This window comes from Dermacentor silvarum, chromosome 6 (assembly GCF_013339745.2).
Source record: "Dermacentor silvarum isolate Dsil-2018 chromosome 6, BIME_Dsil_1.4, whole genome shotgun sequence".
Lineage (NCBI taxonomy): Eukaryota > Metazoa > Arthropoda > Arachnida > Ixodida > Ixodidae > Dermacentor > Dermacentor silvarum.
Genome location: NC_051159.1, coordinates 165,766,757 through 165,786,423, shown reverse-complemented (window position 1 = coordinate 165,786,423; position 19,667 = coordinate 165,766,757). Strand labels below are relative to the sequence as shown.

The 19,667-nt window shown below is 45.3% G+C and overlaps 1 protein-coding gene and 1 non-coding gene across 2 annotated transcripts in view; both read right to left on the bottom strand.

Annotated features, from left to right (window-relative positions):
* The window catches only part of LOC119455210 (uncharacterized), a 251,918-nt gene that overhangs the window by 167,740 nt on the left and 64,511 nt on the right, over nucleotides 1-19,667 (bottom strand). The gene's annotated exons all lie outside the window — the stretch shown is intronic.
* LOC119457184 (U2 spliceosomal RNA) lies at nucleotides 5,005-5,187 on the bottom strand. The gene has a single exon (XR_005193184.1). It is a non-coding gene; the product is annotated as a U2 spliceosomal RNA (small nuclear RNA).

The following is a 19,667-nucleotide window of genomic DNA, read 5'->3' as shown; positions in this document are numbered from 1 at the left end:
CTGAGTTGGAAGATGAATCAACTTTATTAAGAGAAATTTCAGGGCTTTGTAGATGGCCGCTTGTCTGCGGCGACCTCTTCCGCCCAGGCAATGATTCCTTTTTGTGTTTTTGTTAGGGGGACCGTATTAGGGTCTCCCATGACGTTTCTGAGGGAGCTGGCAGAAGCTCTCTGGGTGGGGCAAGGCCCTCGCATTCCCAGAGTATGTGGCTGTGGGGTTTGCTATGGCATTTTTATCGCAGTTTTTGCATATTGTGTCAATCTCTTCATCTGTGAAGGTCGTTAAGCGAGGAGGAGTGGTAAGGGTGTTAGTTTGAATCAGGCCGAGGATAGTGGCCTGCGCTCTCGTAAGGGTGCTTGTGGTATAGGGTATATTCACCTGTTCTCTTTATAACGGTTGGTAAGGTCTGAGTTGCAGCCAAGGGTTTAGTCTCTGGAGTCCTTTGCGCCTTTTATGTGCGTTATCCCGCTCGGCTAACGATAGTGTGCGTTCCAGAAAGCGAAGCTATCTCGCAGTGTCTGTCCTAGAGAGTGGAATCCGAATGTACTGTTATTGATGTGACGTCTGAGCAGCCTTGTCTGCATCATTATTTCCAGTGATACCGCAAAACCCGGGTGTCCATTGAAAAGAACTCTCGTGGAGTTTTTCTCTGACGTGGTGGTTAAGTTCCACAATTTCCCACGTGAGTTGGTCGGGAGTTGCATGTCCAAGGAATGACCACATACATTGTAATTGTGGCTTTGAGCAACAGAAGACTGCTCATTTTGCAGGACTCGCTGTATCAATCATGCGGAATGCACCGCCGAGAGCCGCGAGGTCTGCAGCTACAGACATAGTGATATGTGAAGCATTGAACCGTTGGGTTATTCCTTTTGTCGGTATCACTACAGCGCCGCCGGAACTGGTCGATGCAGTTTAGTCATCAGTGTAGACGTGTGTTCCGTCGCTATATATTTAACGGCGGACCTGTTTAAACCGGCCGTAATGTGTGCCGACTGCAACTGCGTTGCCTAGCAACCACACCGCGGAGCGTCGCGCGCTATGCTCGGGAGCGAGTAAGAGAAAATGAGAGCGAGAGAGAGAGTGAGAAACAAATTGTAGCAGCATCAACGAGGCAACGCGCAGAGGTGCTGCCGACGCCATCCGCGCTTCTCCGTTTCCCCGCATTAGCGCCGAATGCTCGCGGTGTCCGTGACTGCAGCAGGCGCCTCTGGCGGTGGCTCGGCCGAGCTCCCACCAGCTGTGCGCTACTGCGCATGCGCCGTGACCTCATCCCGGCGTGTCGTCTGCTGCGCACCGCCCGTATACTGTACATCGCTTTCGCCCTACTTCCCCTACGTGTCCTCTGACTGCAAGTGCTTCGCGAGGTGTTCTCTGATGCCACGGACCACGAGGAAATGCTTATATACTTCGTATAACTTAGCATCACTTGGCATTACTTCGTATAACTTAGCATCACTTCGTATAGTCAGGACCGGCTAGGAACCGATCAGCTCCGCTGTGTCATTAGCCTTGCGCCACAAGTGCAAGCTATGCCGATTTTTTTATGCAAGTGGTGTAAATGAAGTTACTTGTGTGCACATCCTTTGATGCGAAGGTGTTCAATGGCCCATTGAGCGCAAAAACCTGCGTCTGTCGTCTGTAGCAGCGAAACGGCACCTAAACTCGCATTGCCATTGTCTGCGACGCCACATCACGATCTGAGCCTCGATGGAGCAGAGCGGGCGAAAGGGAACACCTGCTGCCACGATTGCGCGCCAGATGTTGCGTGAGGGGAGAGGACATCTTCGCGACGCCACGTCACCATCGCTCTCGAGATCCTGTGTCATCCGCGCGCTCCTTGTCAGAGGCAAGCTCTCGCCTGCGCTCTAACTGCGCCTCGGTAAGGCCAAATCAAAACGCGCCAAGAGTCTCAACGCGCTCGCGTGACGCGAGGAGTTCATAACTCAAAGGACCCCTCAGCCGCGTTCAATTGGAAATTTACGCTTTCGCATTCACAAGTTATAAAAAGTGCTTAGGTGACCTAGGATTTTATCGAAAGCCCTGGTACTAAGAGATTTACTTGAGTGTGGCTGACATACCATGGAGTGTTTCACTAGAAATCTATGGAAAATAAAGGCGATAAAAGTTCTAGTCTGCGCGCGTTTGTATTAAGCATGAAATGCTTTTAGCTCCCGTTGTCGGCGACCTTCAAGTGCCCTTGAGCCAAAAGCCAGAACGTTATCCGGGAACTGAAACGAGAACAACCGGACATCGTGGCGAGAACAAAATGAAATCATCCGGGCAGCTAGTCAAAAGTTCAAAAAGGCGGTCACTGGCCCCCAACCCTTTATACAGGACAGCATTACATACCCCAGTTACTGCCCAAACAAGTTACAAAAAATGTTGCTTTCGAGTTCTTCCTACTGTTTGTTCACAACACCACTCAAGCTGTGACCTGTAGGTTGAACATTTATTTGCTATTTCCAACAGCAACGATCAAAAGGCAGATACAGTGCATTATAAACTTGATTGTCATCTTTTAGCGTGGAGACAGGGTTGTCTGTGCTCTTTTCAACGCCAGCGGTCCGCGAGTTCAGCGACGCGGGTGATCTTCGATCATCTTCGAGAGATGGCGCCACGCTGCCTGAAGAGATGCTTGTTTCTTCTGCCTGCGGAGACGAGACTTGCAACGAGGTTCAGTTCAAAAGCCGGTTCATTACGGCTCAGTACGCTTTCAGGCCTGCGTCGCGGCACCAATCTGCTTTGCCGGTAGCCAGCATTTCTTTCTTGCGATGTTAACGCAAACTACTGACAAGGATGGACGAAAAGACTGATAGAGTGCAGTTTGTACTGCGAACTGTTCATATTTTGTCAAATTGCGTGACGTTGCTTAACTACAAATATGAAAAAAATTAAGAACGCAAAGAGAGACATCAAAGTTATCATAATGCGTAAAAAATACCGTATAGCATTGGCTTGAGAAACAATTAATGGTGGTTTCCTTAGGTTCCTTCATGGCTGGAACAACTGCTTATTTGTGATTACGGGTTTACTTTTCACTAAGTAAGGCCTTGTGAGAGAAGTGTACTTGTTGCGCACACCACTGCTCAGAGTAGAAGTGGTGTTCTTAGGTAGAGCATAAGAACCAGAGCAGAATGCGCGAGCGGCTTCAGAAATATCAGAAAACTGCACAGCAAGCTTGGTAATAAATTACTCATCAACAAATACAGTCTAAAAAGCTCAAATCAAAATTTTTTCAACTGCAATGGTAGCAAAAAACGTGCCTTCTGTTCAGTGCATACGACATAACTCCACGTTGTACGGAAGGACTATGTAGAGAACGCTAGCTGTTAGGGATCTTGGTAAAGACCTCATCAGAGTGTGGCTTGAATAACGCATGGAACAGGCTGATCCAAGGCTCTTTCATTTCTCCGTGTGCTTTATAGGACGCATCAGCAGCTGTGAACCTCTTGTTTTGCGACAAGCTCTGTACATGACGCGCTAGACCTACGAACTTTCTTCAAGGAGCTCACGGCGTGCATCTACTAGGCGTTGAAGTACCACGTTGTGCAGCACTCATAAGCCTTGGTCGGCTGCCAGAAAATATTATCGCTCAGAGTGCGTTGCGAAATACATTGGTCAAATATGCGGTAAGGAAACAGTTATGGCTTAGTTTCATGACCTACGGTATACAGGGTGTCCCAACTATCATGCACCAAGATTTAAAAGCATGCAAATGCCATTTAGCTGGAATAGAGCCAAGGCAATGTTGTTTGCTGTCGCTTGGAGATACTCAGATTATTTTTTGCATTCCGTCTAATAGCATAATTAGTCTTAATTAATAAATAAACTTCTTTAATAATATAATTAGATTAAAAGTATCAATGAGAAAATTGTAGAGCAACGTGAGAATCTCCCGCTACAGCTTCCTGTTGCTCAATGCGTGCTACATAAAAGTGTTAATATTCCGAGCGTGAAAGATGCCCACCAAAACACGAGAAGTGCCTCGAGTGGCAAGTAGCGCGACAATTTTGCGTGTATTCGCGTGCTTCTTTCGCGCTCTGAAAAACAATTTTATGTAGCACGTATTGAGCAGCAGACAGCTGTATCGGGAGTTTTTCATGCTGCTCTACAATTTTCTCATTGACACTCATATAATTATATTATTGCAGAAGTTGGGTTAAATTATTAGTTTGGGAAGTTGTGATAAATTAATGAAGTCTCCAAGCGACGGCAGACATTACCTTAGTTTTGTCAAGCTACGTGGCATTTGCACAATCTTCAATCTTGGTGCTTGATAGTTGGGACCCCTGTATATCAAAAGTACACACGTTTCATCTTTCTTTCTTTCTTTCTTTCTTTCTTTCTTTCTTCTTTCTTTCTTTCTTTCTTTCTTTCTTTCTTTCTTTCTTTCTTCTTCTTTCTTTCTTCTTTCTTTCTTTCTTTCTTTCTTTCTTTCTTTCTTTCTTCTTTCTTTCTCTTCTTTCTTTCTTTGTATTTCTTGTATTTTTCTTTCTTCAGACCATTTCCTGGCATTATCGAACCACGTTGAATGTCTTTTTTAAATGAAGATGTAGCACGGTTTTTGATGCTCGCCGCCGTCAAACGGAGTCAGTGTACTCCTTCTACGCTGTTTCATCGTCGGGGAATGCGCCATTCTATAAACTGTTTGGGCTGGTTAACGACGTTTTGTACGCTTTCATTTGCTTTTTCTTTATGAAGCGTCTACCTAAAACACGGTGTCGCGGATGGAGGTCCGATTACTTTCGTTGCAAAGTAAACTGCTGATGGTTTGTATTGTGATGGTGTCGGAGCTGGCGTTAAAAGGGTCGTGTGGCCTGAAGCGCGTCTGTTGTTCAGTGTTATTTCGGCTGTGGTAAACATTACCTTGAAGTATTATATCGTCTGGTGTACAGCTTGGCTTCGAGATATTTTCGCCTGAGCTGCTCGTATTGGAATCATTTATTTTTACAGCGAAGCTGTATATGGCTAGTTTCCAGCGGATCGACGTCCGCAGACCAAAAGCCGTGGGCCGATCCCGAAAATAGTGCAATACCGGCCGACACGCGGTGGAGGGGAAGGAAGCAGGCTTGAAGCACTCCGCCAATTTGCAAAAGTAAGTTTAAAATCTTGGGTCCAAATAGAACTCGCATCAGTCATTAAGCCGATAAGAACAGATACTACACTTTGACCCGCGTCGGCCATGTCTACGTGGCACCACACAAGTGTATGCCATCCCGCGTATTCAAACTAGTGCCTACCATTCTGAGTGTCTTCTCTCTCCCGATGTCATGCTCTACGTAGGCTCCTTTCCTCAGTTCTAGTCTGACGGGAAATGGGTAGGCCAGGTGTTGTGTGGTCTGAAGAAGAACAGCGTGCCTACCGAGAACGATGGCGTGAACAGAAAAGGGAATGGGCGCGGCGGCGGCGCAAGGAGGCCACCGACGATGAGCGGGCCACTGTAAACGTGCTGCCCGCCAGGACCGCGAGGCGGAAAGGAATTCGAACCTGCCATGCCACCCCAAATCCGCAAACTTGGAACGTTTCACCGAAGCAATGGCCAATAACCACATACACAGCTTCGCCGGTCATCCACCTTCACAGAGTGGAATAACACCGATTTTCTTTAATCACAAATGAATGAATGTAAAAAAAAATGAAGAAGACCTAAAAAGAAATAAATAAACATGCGGGCCATCTCCATCGCGCACTTCACTGCAGTATTAACATGCTACCTCTGAGGAAAGGTAACCTCTATCCAAATAACTAATTCAACGAATGTACTCAAACCGGCCATGGGGAAGCGAGTACTGAGCCATCGTATCGCAGACAACATTGCCCAGTTTTTTTATAAGACAACTGTGATCCCTACGTCTAACACTCTAGGAAGACTATAGTATAACATGGGACGAGGGCCACAGGTTTAGCCGGAAGTGACATCAAAGCTTCACCCTGAAACCAGCTTCTGTTCCTCGCGCTCGTGCGAAATCACCTCTATTCCGCAGGCGAGCTTCTGAAACGCGTAACCCAAGTCATGCATACGAATGAGCGTTCCGTAGTCGTCGCCGCCAGAAGTGAACAGCGATTGTCTGTCTTGAATAAATAAACGGGACAAACAACGCACCCATGAACGACTCAAACGCGATGGAAACGGAGATCCTCATACTAGGCTCACCACAGACGCGTGAAAGGGCCTGGCGGAAACGACGGGTTTTGCTTCGCGAGCTGGTCCGAGTTGTGTGAAAACGAGAAGGATTTGCGAGTTACCCCGAAGACCAAACTCGTAAACTTTTCACGTTCACACTGAATAGATAGGACAACTGGAGGCAGGATATGGTTACTACACGCAAGTACCCGATTACGAGAATATACCAGTGACTACTCAACGCAGTGCAATATAAACGGCAACTTGACGACGTAGCTCTCAATGAGAAGAAACAGTATAGATCTGACCTAATGAACTATAGTCTTACTCTTGCGGTTGTGCACAAGTTCTTAGAGCTTCAAGGAATAGACTAGGAAGACGATCATATACCGCATGCTTAAGAATGCAGCCGATGATTGAGAGGTTCGCTATACGCCACTGCATGTGCAAGCTGCGCAGTGTTTCTTAACCGCATGCTATAGTCGCTCCGGTGACGAGAAAATTGCGGCCTTTGTAAGAGTCCTACGTGCGGAAACGTTTTATGCGCAGGTGTACTGAGGTACGAGAGAGCGTTTGAATGGCATAGCGGCTGCTTATATTGTGTCTAGTAGTTTCCTTGTGTGCGAAAATGCACTTATGCACGTGTGTTGGAGACTCCATGGTTTGCATTCTAAATTGCAGGTTTCCGAGATGGAGAAATCTTTTCTTCCTTTGTTCAGCGTTTCACGTGGCTGTATCAGCTTGAGCCATCTTTATTTTTATTTTTTTCCACGGTTACTTTATCTCGTTCGAATGATTATATAGCGATGCAATAGATACATCTCACAGCGATTTCCACATGACTGACAGCATATGAAGTGCTTCAAGTGCTTTCCTCGCTGTTTAGTGTTTGCCATACATTGCAGGTCCAGTGCATATTCAGTGTCCATACCAATGCTATACCAAACATTCCTCATTAACATCATAGTGTTATTGTTTTTATGTTAGTAGGCAGACAGGCAGCGCAGGGTAGCAAACCGGGCACTCGTATGGTTGACCTACCTACTTGTCATCTCCTTGTTCTGTTTCTTTCTAACTCTCTTTCCACATCAACATCCCGAACTTCTCTTGTGATTATGTGGACAAAAGATAAGCTAACATTTCTCCTATCCTCTCAGACCTGTTTCCTGCACTTTCGGTGTTGTTATTCATGGAGCAACCGTGCGACGAGTAACCTTTTCCAGCTACCAAGACTACTAAGAAACACCTTTGAGTTTAAAGATAAAATACTTACCTCTTCGAACAAAAAAAAAAAAAAAGGGCTTAGGTCAATCGAGGTTAACGCACAGAACATTGATATGTTGGAAAAACATGGGTCTAGATTGCACACTTACCGTTACACGTTACCGCCACGTAGGTTCGCCACTGCGAGCTATCTATTACACGCAAATGTCGTTATTTAGTTGAGTAACATCGTTTGCGTACACATTAAAAAGAAGTGGTCACAGGAGGCTTCCCTGTGGAACTCCTGAGGCAACATTTTTAAAAGAGGACATGCAATTATTAATCCTGACACATTGCTGGCGATCATGTGAAGTCTCAAACGAGGAATAAGCCACTGCACGTACACCATAGCAGTACCACTTCTTTAATAGAGCATTATGGTTTAAATAATCAAAGGCTTTTGTGTAATCTATAAAAACACCAAGAGTTACTTTGTTTTCTTCGATATTGCGAATAATTATTTCTTTCTGTGGTAACAAGGCTGTTTCCGTTGACCTTCTCTGGTGAATTCCATGCTGGCAATCGGAAATGCTGTTGTGTTGGGTAAAGAAGTTATTTAGGCGGTAAAGAATTATTTTTTCAGGACCCTTCGAGAATACTGGGAGGATCGAGGTGGGTCTATAGTTAGTAAACTGGTTCCTTTCACCACCTTTATATATAACAGTCACTTTTCCACGTTTCATCCCAGTTGGAAAACAACCAGTTGCTAATGCCTGATTAAATATATGTGCAAGGGGATGCGAAATGATACCCATAACATATTTTACGAGGCCGATCTGCATATTATCAATGTCTACCGCTTTACTATTCTTTAGGCACATGAACACCTGACAAATTTCGATCTCATCGGTGGGCTTCATGAAAATGCTTTTTTTACAACAATTACTCACGGTGACGTCAGGGGTGGAAAGCGCTTCGATTCGCACTTCACACCCCAAAGTTGCCGAGCAAGCCACCATCACCCGTGCCCTGCTAGACTTTCGTGGGTTCGAGATCTGTAGCGATTCCAAAACGGTAGTCAGGGCTTTTCCGAAGGGTCGCTTCGCCGAGCAAGCTGCTCGTCTTCTTAGCGTCTCGAGTCCGGATGCTCTCATGCACCATTAGATTTACTGGTTTCCCGATCACGGAGGGTTGGTCGAGGGTGCTCTCCCGAAGCTCAATGAGTCTGCTCACGAGGCTGCGCGCGACCTCACCTACCGCGCTTCCTCTGTAAGGAGCGCTGACTCCTCTCCCCCCCTACGGCCACAGGGACGCTCCCGTTACTCACAACGGGGTTACGAAATTATTCTACACGTCTAGAAGGGTTTGTCCACCCCCTCCCCCCAGGTTGAATAGGGAGCTAACCGCAAACATAAACTTAAATTGCAAACATAAATTGCAAGACCGTAGAGGCTTGGGCTAGTCGGTACATACTCGATAGGAAAACAGCGCAAAAAAACACGACAAGCAGACAAGAAGGGGGACACACACCAGCGCAGTCAGCGCTGGTGTGTGTCCCCCTTCTTGTTTTCTTGTGGGTTTTTTTTTTTTTTTTGCGCTGTTCCCCTACCTAGCACACATGCTCTGGGAGTGCGGGTCGAGATACCCTAAGTTCAGCAAAGAGGAGTGGGACTCGCTTCTGCGTAGCCCCGCTCTAGACAAGCAAATCCTGACTGTCCGGCGTGCCCGCGACCGGGCCGGTGGGCTCGACCTGCCGGTCCCGACGTGGGACTAGCCGGATGCGCGGCGAGTTCGCGTCCTCGTAGGACCTCCAATAAGGTTCTTTCACTCACTCACTCACTCACTCACTCACTCACTCACTCACTCACTCACTCACTCACTCACTCACTCACTCACTCACTCACTCACTCACTCACTCACTCACTCACTCACTCACTCACTCACTCACTCACACACACACACACACACTCACTCACTCACACACTCACTCACTTGCCTATGCTCCTTAAGAGGTGCAGTTCAACGCTCTCGTCTCATTTTAAACGTTTCGTTTCCAAGCTATATTAGCGCAGTATTAGCCTTCCCATTAAAATGTACGGCTTGAGGCAAGCTTGCGACAACGCGTAAGAGCAGTTAGTAAGCGACTTTTTCTCTTACTTTATCACCTCATCGTTACGTCGTGGCGTCTCCCGTGTCGAGTATCAGCGAATGAGGCCCAGGAAAAAGAAGCTAGTAAGCAAATAGTGTAACCGGTCGAACCGGGTGGTTGCATAGAACGAGGACCGGAGAAGTCAACGACGGCGGTCTTATGGGTCGTGTCGGCAAGGTGTCTCTAAACGAAGCAGATGAACCGGTCGTCCGGCGCTATACGTTGCGACGGGTCATCCCCCATGTTTATTATTATCTGCGTTCAAGGAGATGCCGGAGCTTGTAACGGCGCAGGCTACTCCTGTTCGCTTAATTTATAGATGCGCCCCGAACGATGTAAACGTCTGAAACAAAAAAAATACAAGAAATAGAGAAATATAAAAAATAATTGCACAAACACAGAAAGTACGCAAAAGCAGATGCATGCACTTATGCAAATGTTACGTCGCTGTCTTGTGTCAGCCAAGCAGGAATTCGGACGGTGTTTCTGCACGTTTAACGTACACTTGACTCTCGTTTTAAATGGCTAGCGCTTTGCAGGAATTCCAAATGTAGTTGCCGATAATGGAACGAATGCTGGGGGATATTTGAGAGGTGCAAACAGAAGTCATAAGTAAAAGGCAAGGCTGGGCAGTTAAGCAGGCTGAGCCAAGTTGGCAACCCTGCACAGGGGAAAGGGAGAAGGGATATGGAACGATGAGACGGAGAGAATAAAAGTTTATAGCCTTGAACGCACAAGATAAAGCGTTCAACGTTCAATTTTCAGCGCTCATATATCCTGATATATCCTAAATAAATGCAGCAGAGTTCTTGCGGCTTTGCGCACCGCAGAAGTATACGATACCATGATCTCAGAATCATTTCGCCTGAAAAGCCCATCATCTAACTGTCTCAGAGCGGTGCCGCAGGGCAAGCCTGATGTGTAGCTGTTTGCTTGCTGTGCACCTAGCATGTTTCGCAGGTAAACAAGGGTTATCTATTAAACGGCTGGCTCATACATATACGAGTATACATATTATATGAGCTATTAAGAGTGTTTACTATATGGAGACGAATGTCTCAGAGGAATACAAGAGTGTCTTTGTGGCGAGGGACCAGCGCAGCTCCAAGGTCCAATTACACAGTATAGCTCAAATGAGCGGTCACATAAATTCAAACAGATTTCAAAGTAGTTATCGAGGTTCGAAACCGAGTAGCCATCATCATCATCAGCTTATATTTATGTTCACTGCAGGACGAAGGCCCCTCCCAGTGATCTCCAATTACCCCTGTCTTGCGCTAGCTCATTCCAACTTGCGCCTGCAAATTTCATAACTTCATCACCTCCCCTGGTTTTCTGCCGTCCTCGACTGCGCTTCCCTTCTTTTGGTATCCATTCTGTAACTCTATTGGTCCACCAGTTATCCATCCTACACATTGCATGGCCTGCCCAGCTCCATTTTTTCCTCTTAATGTCAACTAGAATAACGGCTATCCCCGTTTGCTCTCTGATCCACACCGCTCTTTTCCTGTATCTTAACGTTAGGCCTAATATTTTTCGTTCCATTGCTCTTTGTGCGGTTCTTAACTTGTTCTCGAGCTTCTTTGTTAACCTCCAAGTTTCTGCTCCATATGTTAGCACCGGTAGATTGCAATGACTGTACACTTTTCTTTTCAATGACAGTGATAAGCTACCAGTCAGGATTTGGTAATGCCTGTCGTATGAACTCCAACCCAATTTTATTCTTCTGTGAATTTCCTTCTCATGATAAGGGTCCCCTGTGAGCAATTGACCTAGATAAACGTACTCCTTTGCAGACTCTAGAGGCTGACTGGCGATCCTGAATTCTAGTTGCCTTGCCGAGCTATTGAACGTTATCTTTGTCTTCTGCATAGTAATCTTCAACCCCACTCTGTTGTTGAATGTTGTTCAACACCACATTTTTGCTGAATAGAACAATTTCATCCGCAAACCGAAGATTGCTGAAATATTCGCCGTTGGTCCTCACTCCTAAGCTATTCCAGTGTTAGAGCTTGAATACTTCTAAGCATGTAGTGAATAGCATTAGATCCTTGCCTGACCCCTTTCTTGATAGGTAACTTTCTACTTTTCTTGTGAAGAACAAAGGTAGCTGTGAAATCCTTGTAGATATTGGTCAAGATATTCACATATGCCTGATGTACTCCTTGATTACGCAATGCCTCTATGACTGTTGGCTTCTCTACTGAATCAAATGCATTTTCATAATGTATGAAAGCCATAGAGAGGTTATTTGCACTCCGCCGATTTCTCGATTACCTGATTGATGACATGGATATGATCCATCGTAGAATATCCCTTCCTGAAGCCAGCCTGTTCTCTTGGTTGGTTGAAATCAAGTGTTGCCCTGATTCTATTAGAAATTATCTTGGTGAATATTTTATACAGTACTGAAAGCAAGCTAATGGGTCTATAATTCTTCAATTCTTTAACGTCTCCCTTTTTATGGATTAGTATAATGTTGGCGTTCTTCCCACTCTCTGGCACACTTCAAGTCAAGTGTACCAGAGACTTCAAGTTTACTGAAACCGAGTGCACATGCATAAAACAAGGTTCAAGTTATTACAGGCTTCCAACACATGGTGCAGTGGCGATCGGTTCAGTTGAAACCATTGGGAGCCGAACAACTAAGTTAACAGGATATACTGTAATGAAAACAGAAAGTGTGTATACAATAAAGCAATGCCGAGGGGGTTATTCATTTCTGTTTTTAGCTTAAGGCCTGTTCCAGGACATTGCGGAGAGCAAAGTTAACGCAAACTGCACTTTTCAGGTGTCTTGTCGAACGCGCCCGCACTGAGTGGTTAAAACTTTAGGCGCAAGTTTTGCCTGTCGCAAGTTCAGCCTAACTTTCACAAGCTGAAGAGAAGATCCACTATAGTGGAATCTACATACAGTTTCCTGTGTTTGCCCTTTTCCGATGGTCACGGGAATGGGTTAACGAATTGTGTTGCTGCTATGATGACCCCTTCTTCTTAGCCTGGCCATTTTAGAAAGGTAGTTTAGGGTGCGGGCTACATAATTAAATAGGTTCTAAAGAATAAAATAGTACAAGAGACGCGAAACAGTATAAGTACGAGACACTAAAACCGCTAACTTACAATACAATCAGCAGTGTTAATAATTCGCGCTAGAATACTATGTTCCAATAACGACACTCTGAACAGCTGTGTCAATTTATGACATCAGGAAGCATCAGAAAAACAATGAATGTACTAAAAGTTAGCTTGGAATCTAATTCAGCTTTGTCTTCTGTAAGAGACAAAGAAGGTTGCAATTGTAAGTGCAGTTTTAGTATATAGCATGTGACTCAGCTGTTTAGAACGGGATTTCTGGCATCTGCGTTCTGACGTGTTATCGCTACTGCTTTCTGTTTGAGTGCACGAAAGAACAAGAAAAAGAAACTTATTGTTTCTTGCTCGGTTTGAACATGCATACGCTGTCTGGAGCGAGCTTTTTCGCCGCATCTTTCATTTGTATGTTGCGCTTGTGCTGTCCGCTCGTGCTACTTCGCTGTGTCCTTTCTGCAATCTTAATTTTTTTACACTCATAATTCGCGCTTTAGGACCTCGTTTTAACATACACAAGATTTGTTGAGTAAAAAAGTTCTGAAGAAATGTTATGTTGTAAGAGTTTAGAGCAAGACGTCCGTTCTAGCCGCGCACCATGATTCGGTATAGAAGGCCTCTGGTGCAGTGCATCAATTTATCAAGTTAACCTACAATGAAAGACAGTTGTTTGAGTGGCTCAGGCGTTCTTTCTTTTTTCCTTGGTGTGGAGGAGGCTTTACGTGCGCAGACAGCTAAACGACGCTCTAGCTTCTCGCACTCTTTTGCAAGAATGCGTCTAAGATTGCGGCAATGAGCAACTTGTACTTGGGAAAATCGCTTCACATGGCGCCGGAGTGGAGCTTGCTTTCTGTTCTCTCTCTCTCCACTTTCCCGCCCTTCCGCAGGAAAACAGAAGAGGCCGAAACAAAAAGCCAGCGTCTCCCTGTAATAGCACTGCGTTGCCAGCCCCGGCTTAACTACAGGCTTGACGTAACGATGTATTTGTACTCATGATTTCACCACCAACTTCGTTTTATTCGCGTGGTGGGTGCTGCCGTTACAGGAACAAAACTAGTACTTATACTCCGCTTAGAGTTAAAGAAACCCACGACATCCTAAAAATTTTACGTATGCTTGCAAATATATACAAATCGTGTTCTATCACTTAGGCTGTCTTTTTTTTCTAGCTACGATTTTGGGAAAGCGGGCTCTTCAGCAGCCCAAATTCTCGTACTGTAGCAGTTAAACAAGGGAAAATAGCAGCAGAACTCACCATTCACTCCCTTCATAGAAAAAAGAATGAGGAAAACAAAAACCGGACACTACTTTTTATGTTCCCTAATTATGCGGTAGAAAGCTGGGAGTCGGTGGTTTCTAGTGACCTACTACGCGATCCACCTCGTGGTGCGAGGTCCACCGAGACGGTCTCGGCACTGCGGATGTCCCAGTCTTGCCGCGGCTATGAACTCAAAACCACGGGCTCGCCGCCTAGACGATTACCGCGTAGAGTTGTGGCCTGCGCCGCCGCGCTCACTTAGGGCCCGCATGCAGGGGACCGAGAAAGGCGAGTACTCGGTTCCCCGGAAGGCTGCAAGGGGCGGGCGTGGAACGGGAGGACCGCGGAAGGGGGAGGCGGGGGCGCCCCGTCTCATTTCCCAGGGAATTAGGAGCGGCCACGCTGAGCCTGGCTTTTGTCCGAGCCGCCTCGACTACTACCAGAGCAAACGCACGCCACCGGAAGGGAGGCGACATTACCGCCTCAAGGAGTACAAAACGCTCTGCCTGCAGAAACAGACGTGGCGAACAAGTCACTTCACTCCCCTTCTTGCTTCCACGTCATCTTGTTTACTTCTGTCTGCCTGCGCTCGGGAGGCTGGGCATGCGCGCTTCTGGCTCTGCGCCTGTCTTGCGGTGATCACCTATAGAACTTCTCGTTTGTCTTGTACGGTGTGAACAGCAAAGTGCGTGGCTTGTGTCACTAACTTTGCTTATGTGACTGCCCGCAGACCACTAGCTTTTGCTAAGATGGTTGCCAAATGAAGTATTACGCTGGTTGCGGGTGAGTTTAAGTTAGAATACTAATCTATATACGCAGAATTAGCCTAGGATGAGACAAATTTGTTTTCCTAAGTCTGGTAGGCACGGTAATTGAACCACGAGCAAGCGTCAGGGCGAGGGCCTGGCGTAAATTCGGGAAGATGTGTTGGCTTTTGAGCCAGCTGAAGGCACGGCTTCCTACAGATAAGTTCTGATATCTCATGAGCAGCAAAAGGGAGTGTCCAAACCGCCCTCCAAGGGACGGATCCATTGAAATAATGGAGCCAATCTCGAAGGTCATGATTTTGTGTGCTGCAAGCACCGGGAGCTATTTCTGGAGCTGGAAATACGTCATGGTCACCATGTTCCGGATGTCACTTTATCTGCGTTCATCAGCGAAAGTGTGCACGAAAATAAATGTTACGCGATGTTTAGAAAAGAATATCACGATTATAACCGTAGTCTTCTTATATTACATAAGCCAATCGGTTGTTTAGATGGGGACACTTCTTTTGTGTTGAGGGTATAAAAAATACGAAAAATAAGATTGCAACAATAATCATACTACTACTACTACTACTACTACTACTACTACTAATACTAATAATAATAATAATAATAATAATAATACGAAGAAAAACAACAAAATAAAAATACAGGAACACGCACACAAAGTGCACAATTTAAGGTAGATAAGATGGCTTGATATCCGCCCGAGATGTGGTGATTTGATCCCAAATTCCCACGTCTGTAGAACTTTATATAAATACTCACGTTTACAAAATAACTTCCTCGACGTCACATAAAGGGATACCTTACAAAAAGAATCACGGAACAAAGCAGTGTAGAGCAATTAAAGATATCAATTAAAGCAAGCTGCCTGTCTCCCCAATGACATCACGGACATGATAAACAACACGGATTATTCATCACACTGTGGCCGGCCTTATGAATAGATGCCCAGTGTGTGGCTGCCCTGTAAAGATTGCTCACACAATTGTACAGCTTAGTGCTCTGCTGGTTTCCACGTTCATGGGACAAGTAAATTGGAAGTTCTCGTGGTTTCCGGGATCTTCATTCGAACGCGATTGCTAATTACGGACGCTATTGTCCTCACATTCATTGAGCTAGTTCAGAAGTGAGTGTCATTCGTCGAGGTCATCGGGTAAGATAAGCGGTCTGCATTTTTTCTCCTTCAAGTGCGCAGCTAGAGCCAGACCTCGTTACCTAATACAACACAAAGCGAAAACGAAGGTAGTATCCTTTCCAAGGGATCGGCATTTCTTGCATCTTTTCTGCCTGGCCCATACGTAAGGTTAAAAGCTTGGTGACGTCAGTTGTTTAAGTCAGTATCTTTTCTAATACGTTTATTAAGAAGCAAAATAAAAGAAACTATTTATTTATTTATTTATTTATTTATTTATTTATTTATTTCTGTATATGTGAAATGTCGGCAACGCATATGTCACTAAGCCCTATAACATTACATTTCAGAATTAATGAAATATTGAGGCGACGGGAAAGAAATCATCGCAGTAATTGAACAGTTTTTTTCTAGTTAATTCGGAGCAGATTTTCAAATTGAGAAGTGAAGCACGAACAATACCATTTTCTGCATAGACTGGAATACTAGAAAATGTTTATTCAGCCCACATGGAGCAGTCACTTTCGAGTAAAAAGATAAAGCAAGAAATAGCAGGCACCATATAGGTGATTGTAGCAAAAAAAAAAAAAAGATTTCGTCAATGTGTAACACCCACACGCACAAAAATTGCGCTTGTAAGGGCAAGAAGAATAAAAAAAAACTATAATAGCGAGTCCACAAAGAACCAAAGAACGCTAGAATGTCAAGAAATAGTCAACAGCAAGTAAAGAAACGCTATCGTGTTTTATTGTTCTTTTTCTGGTTTTTTTTTTTTACTTTTTAAATCTTTTTTCAATATGCGCGTCTCTCGACTGCGCAGTGACTTAAATTTGGGACCTTACACTGAACTGCATTTCCGTATCTAACCTGCCAGTGGTTTAGTCTAAAGGAAAATCCGTTCAACCCTTTGAGTCGTGCAGTTTTGACGTCAAGTACATGCATTAGTCGGCAGAAGTTTTCCAACAGGAGTTCAGCGTCAGTCGAATTAAATTACCATCACATAAAATGTCCACGCGGAAGCATGATCGCCATATTAAGTTTAACTATTCTCTCAGAAGCTGTTCATCAGTAGAATGAGCTAATTTTGTCGATAGGCGTTCTCGACATAAATGGCATCTCAGGCGCCTTAACTAGCCCGACAGTAAGTTCTGAGCGAATACCTACATAGCTAAAGCAAGAGGCAAACCAAGTGGGAGAGAGATAGAGTTCAACAGGAAGAGACCACATTATTTCTTACTCTAGGGAACGTTAAGGGAAGACGGGAAGTTCAGAAGAGAGGAAAGCGCGTGCGACTGGAACCACTTGATCTTCGCTCTAGAGCACAGAGCTCACGATGGGACAGTGTTCGCGATGGCCGGCAGCCTTCAGAGGAGACGATGCTGGACTGCTGACCACTGCAGTCGTGACAAGTGGAGGTAATCTGAGCTCTACTGAAGTTTCTCAACTCATATGCCTGACTAATTGATTCCTGGGGCTCAACGTCCTAAAGCAGCTCTGGGGCTTTGAGATACGCCGCATTCGAGCTCTAGGGTTTCACTTTGATCACCTAGGCTTCGTTAGACTGCACCTGAAGATTGCACCACAAGTTTTTTTTATTTTCTATTTCGCCTTTATCGAATTGAAGCCGCCGCGGCTAGGCATTCAAACTCGCGATCTCAAGCTAAGTAACAGAACGCCATGTCCACTGCGCCAGTGCAGAAGGCCGGGGCTCAACTGAGTTTTGCAAAAAACACTGACAGTAATCCCAATCACTGTCCTAACTATAGTAACTAATATTTTTTCGGAGTCAGCAGCCGTACAGCACATTACCTGTGTGTGGTGGGTAAATTAACCAGGCTAGATGCGTACACTAAGACGTGACTGCCCACCTAGATGGTTATATTATTATTATTATTATTATTATTATTATTATTATTATTATTATTATTATTATTATTATTATTATTATTATTATTATTATTTGATTTGTACACATATACACACAAGGACACAAAGGAATTAAGGAGGGAGCAAGCTGACAACTGCCACCGAGAGGGGCACAACGCCTGCCTACTCCTATAGGAGGAGGGAATAGAGGAAATGAAAATATGAGAAAAGAAAAGAGGAAATAAAGAAATGACGGAGACACAGACAGAACAAAACAAAAACACAAATAATGTCTATAAACGGGAGGCCAAGTCAGTGTCTTTCAGAAAACTTAGCAGGGCTCGATGGACCTGGTCACGTCTTGCAGCGCTCCCCCTTGGAAAAAGGCAATCCTCAAGGGTCGCACATTGCAGCCCCATTAGTCTATACTCCTTTATTAGTAATGCGCGCTGCGCAAAGAATGCGAGACACTCTAAAATGAGAATGTTCAAGTGTCTCACAGGAGCCACAAAACGTACACGACGGGCTGTCCACACAGTCCTTGTCGGTATAGGCGTTCGCGCACCAACACAGATCCAACCCTTAACTTGTATAACAGTGCTCTAGCACGACGGGGCAAGCCTCGACCACGAACACGGGGAGGGAACGATCCGTCTGCAACACGCCGGTCTGGGTGCTGCTCGACATCGCGAAGGGTCCACATACATAACAAAGCTGCGTAACGCGTCCTCGAAATTAGCTCGCAAGCCATCCTATGTATTCACAAGTCATTTGAACTGACCATCTTGTCGTATCGTTTCCGTTTAACGGCGTGCGCATGAGTCGTGTCGAGAACTGTCCCACAGTTTGTGATGCATTGCTTTTTCGAACGAATGCCATTTCTGCAACGTTTGTACCTCATTTATTGTGGAATTAGGTCCTACTATCGAATGTTCATTTTTTAAACTTATTTAATTCATTGTACCACACGGCTGTGTTTAATTATTTATGTTTACCAGTGGCCGCAGTCTTTCTGCATTGTACCGTGTCGTCATTGCAACCATACGCTTCGACTGCTTTTATTCTTTTGTCACTCCCGGTATCTCAGTGGCTACGGTGTGCACCTGCTTAGCATGGGTAACGAGTTCACGTCCCGCATGCGTCTGCGGCATTTGATACGGGTGGAAAGAACATCAGCTAGTCAGAGAATGCGTAGCCCTCCACTGCGGCGTCTCTGACCCCTGTGCTGCTTCAGCCAGTTATATTGATTCATATGCACTTACGCACTAACATGGCTTCGCTGGCACGCTAGCTCCTCAACTTTCGTGGAAGGTATAGGGTTAGACAGAATCAATCAATCAAATTTTTTAAGTTACCTGGCGCTTCTTCTGTATTGCTTTGCGTCGGTTTCTATAAAACAATCTGATAAACAACGTGATAAAGCGCTAGTCAGGCATACCAGGCAGACTACGCTGATAAAGAATAAGTCACGCTTGAGCAGAACATTACTGTTCTCGGTATAAGGTTTATACGATCTACTTTGTATAATGACATGCCAAGTCTTCTGATGTAAACGAAACTGCTGTTACTGTCTTTATTGTTATTTTATTTTTTCAAGTTTACCACTCCCCCCCCCCCCTCCCCTCTGTCTCTTTATATAAGGCTAGAAAGAGAGAGAGAAATGATGCATAGAGAGGCAGGAAGGTTACCCCGAGGTATATAATGCTAGAGAAGGCCATTAGGGCATATGAATCAATGTTCATTCAATACGGTGAACTGGCGCACTGATAATACAAACTGGCATTTGCTCGACGACATTATGCATAATGCGTGCCGCACCCAAAGGCTTGGGTCACTGCATGGCACTAACGTGGCTTCGCTGGCACGCTAGCTCCTCAACTTTCGTGGCAGGTATAGGGTTAGACAGAATGGACCGCCGCGTGTTTAGTCTGTCTCTGCCATGGATCTGATTTGGTCGATGAACTCGAGTGCCTCCATGTCTCACTAGCTGAGTAGATTAGAGCCGCTTAGTTGGCGGTTCTAGTATAGTGGGACGCTGTTTGTTGAGTCTACCAAGCAGACGTGGCCTTCTGC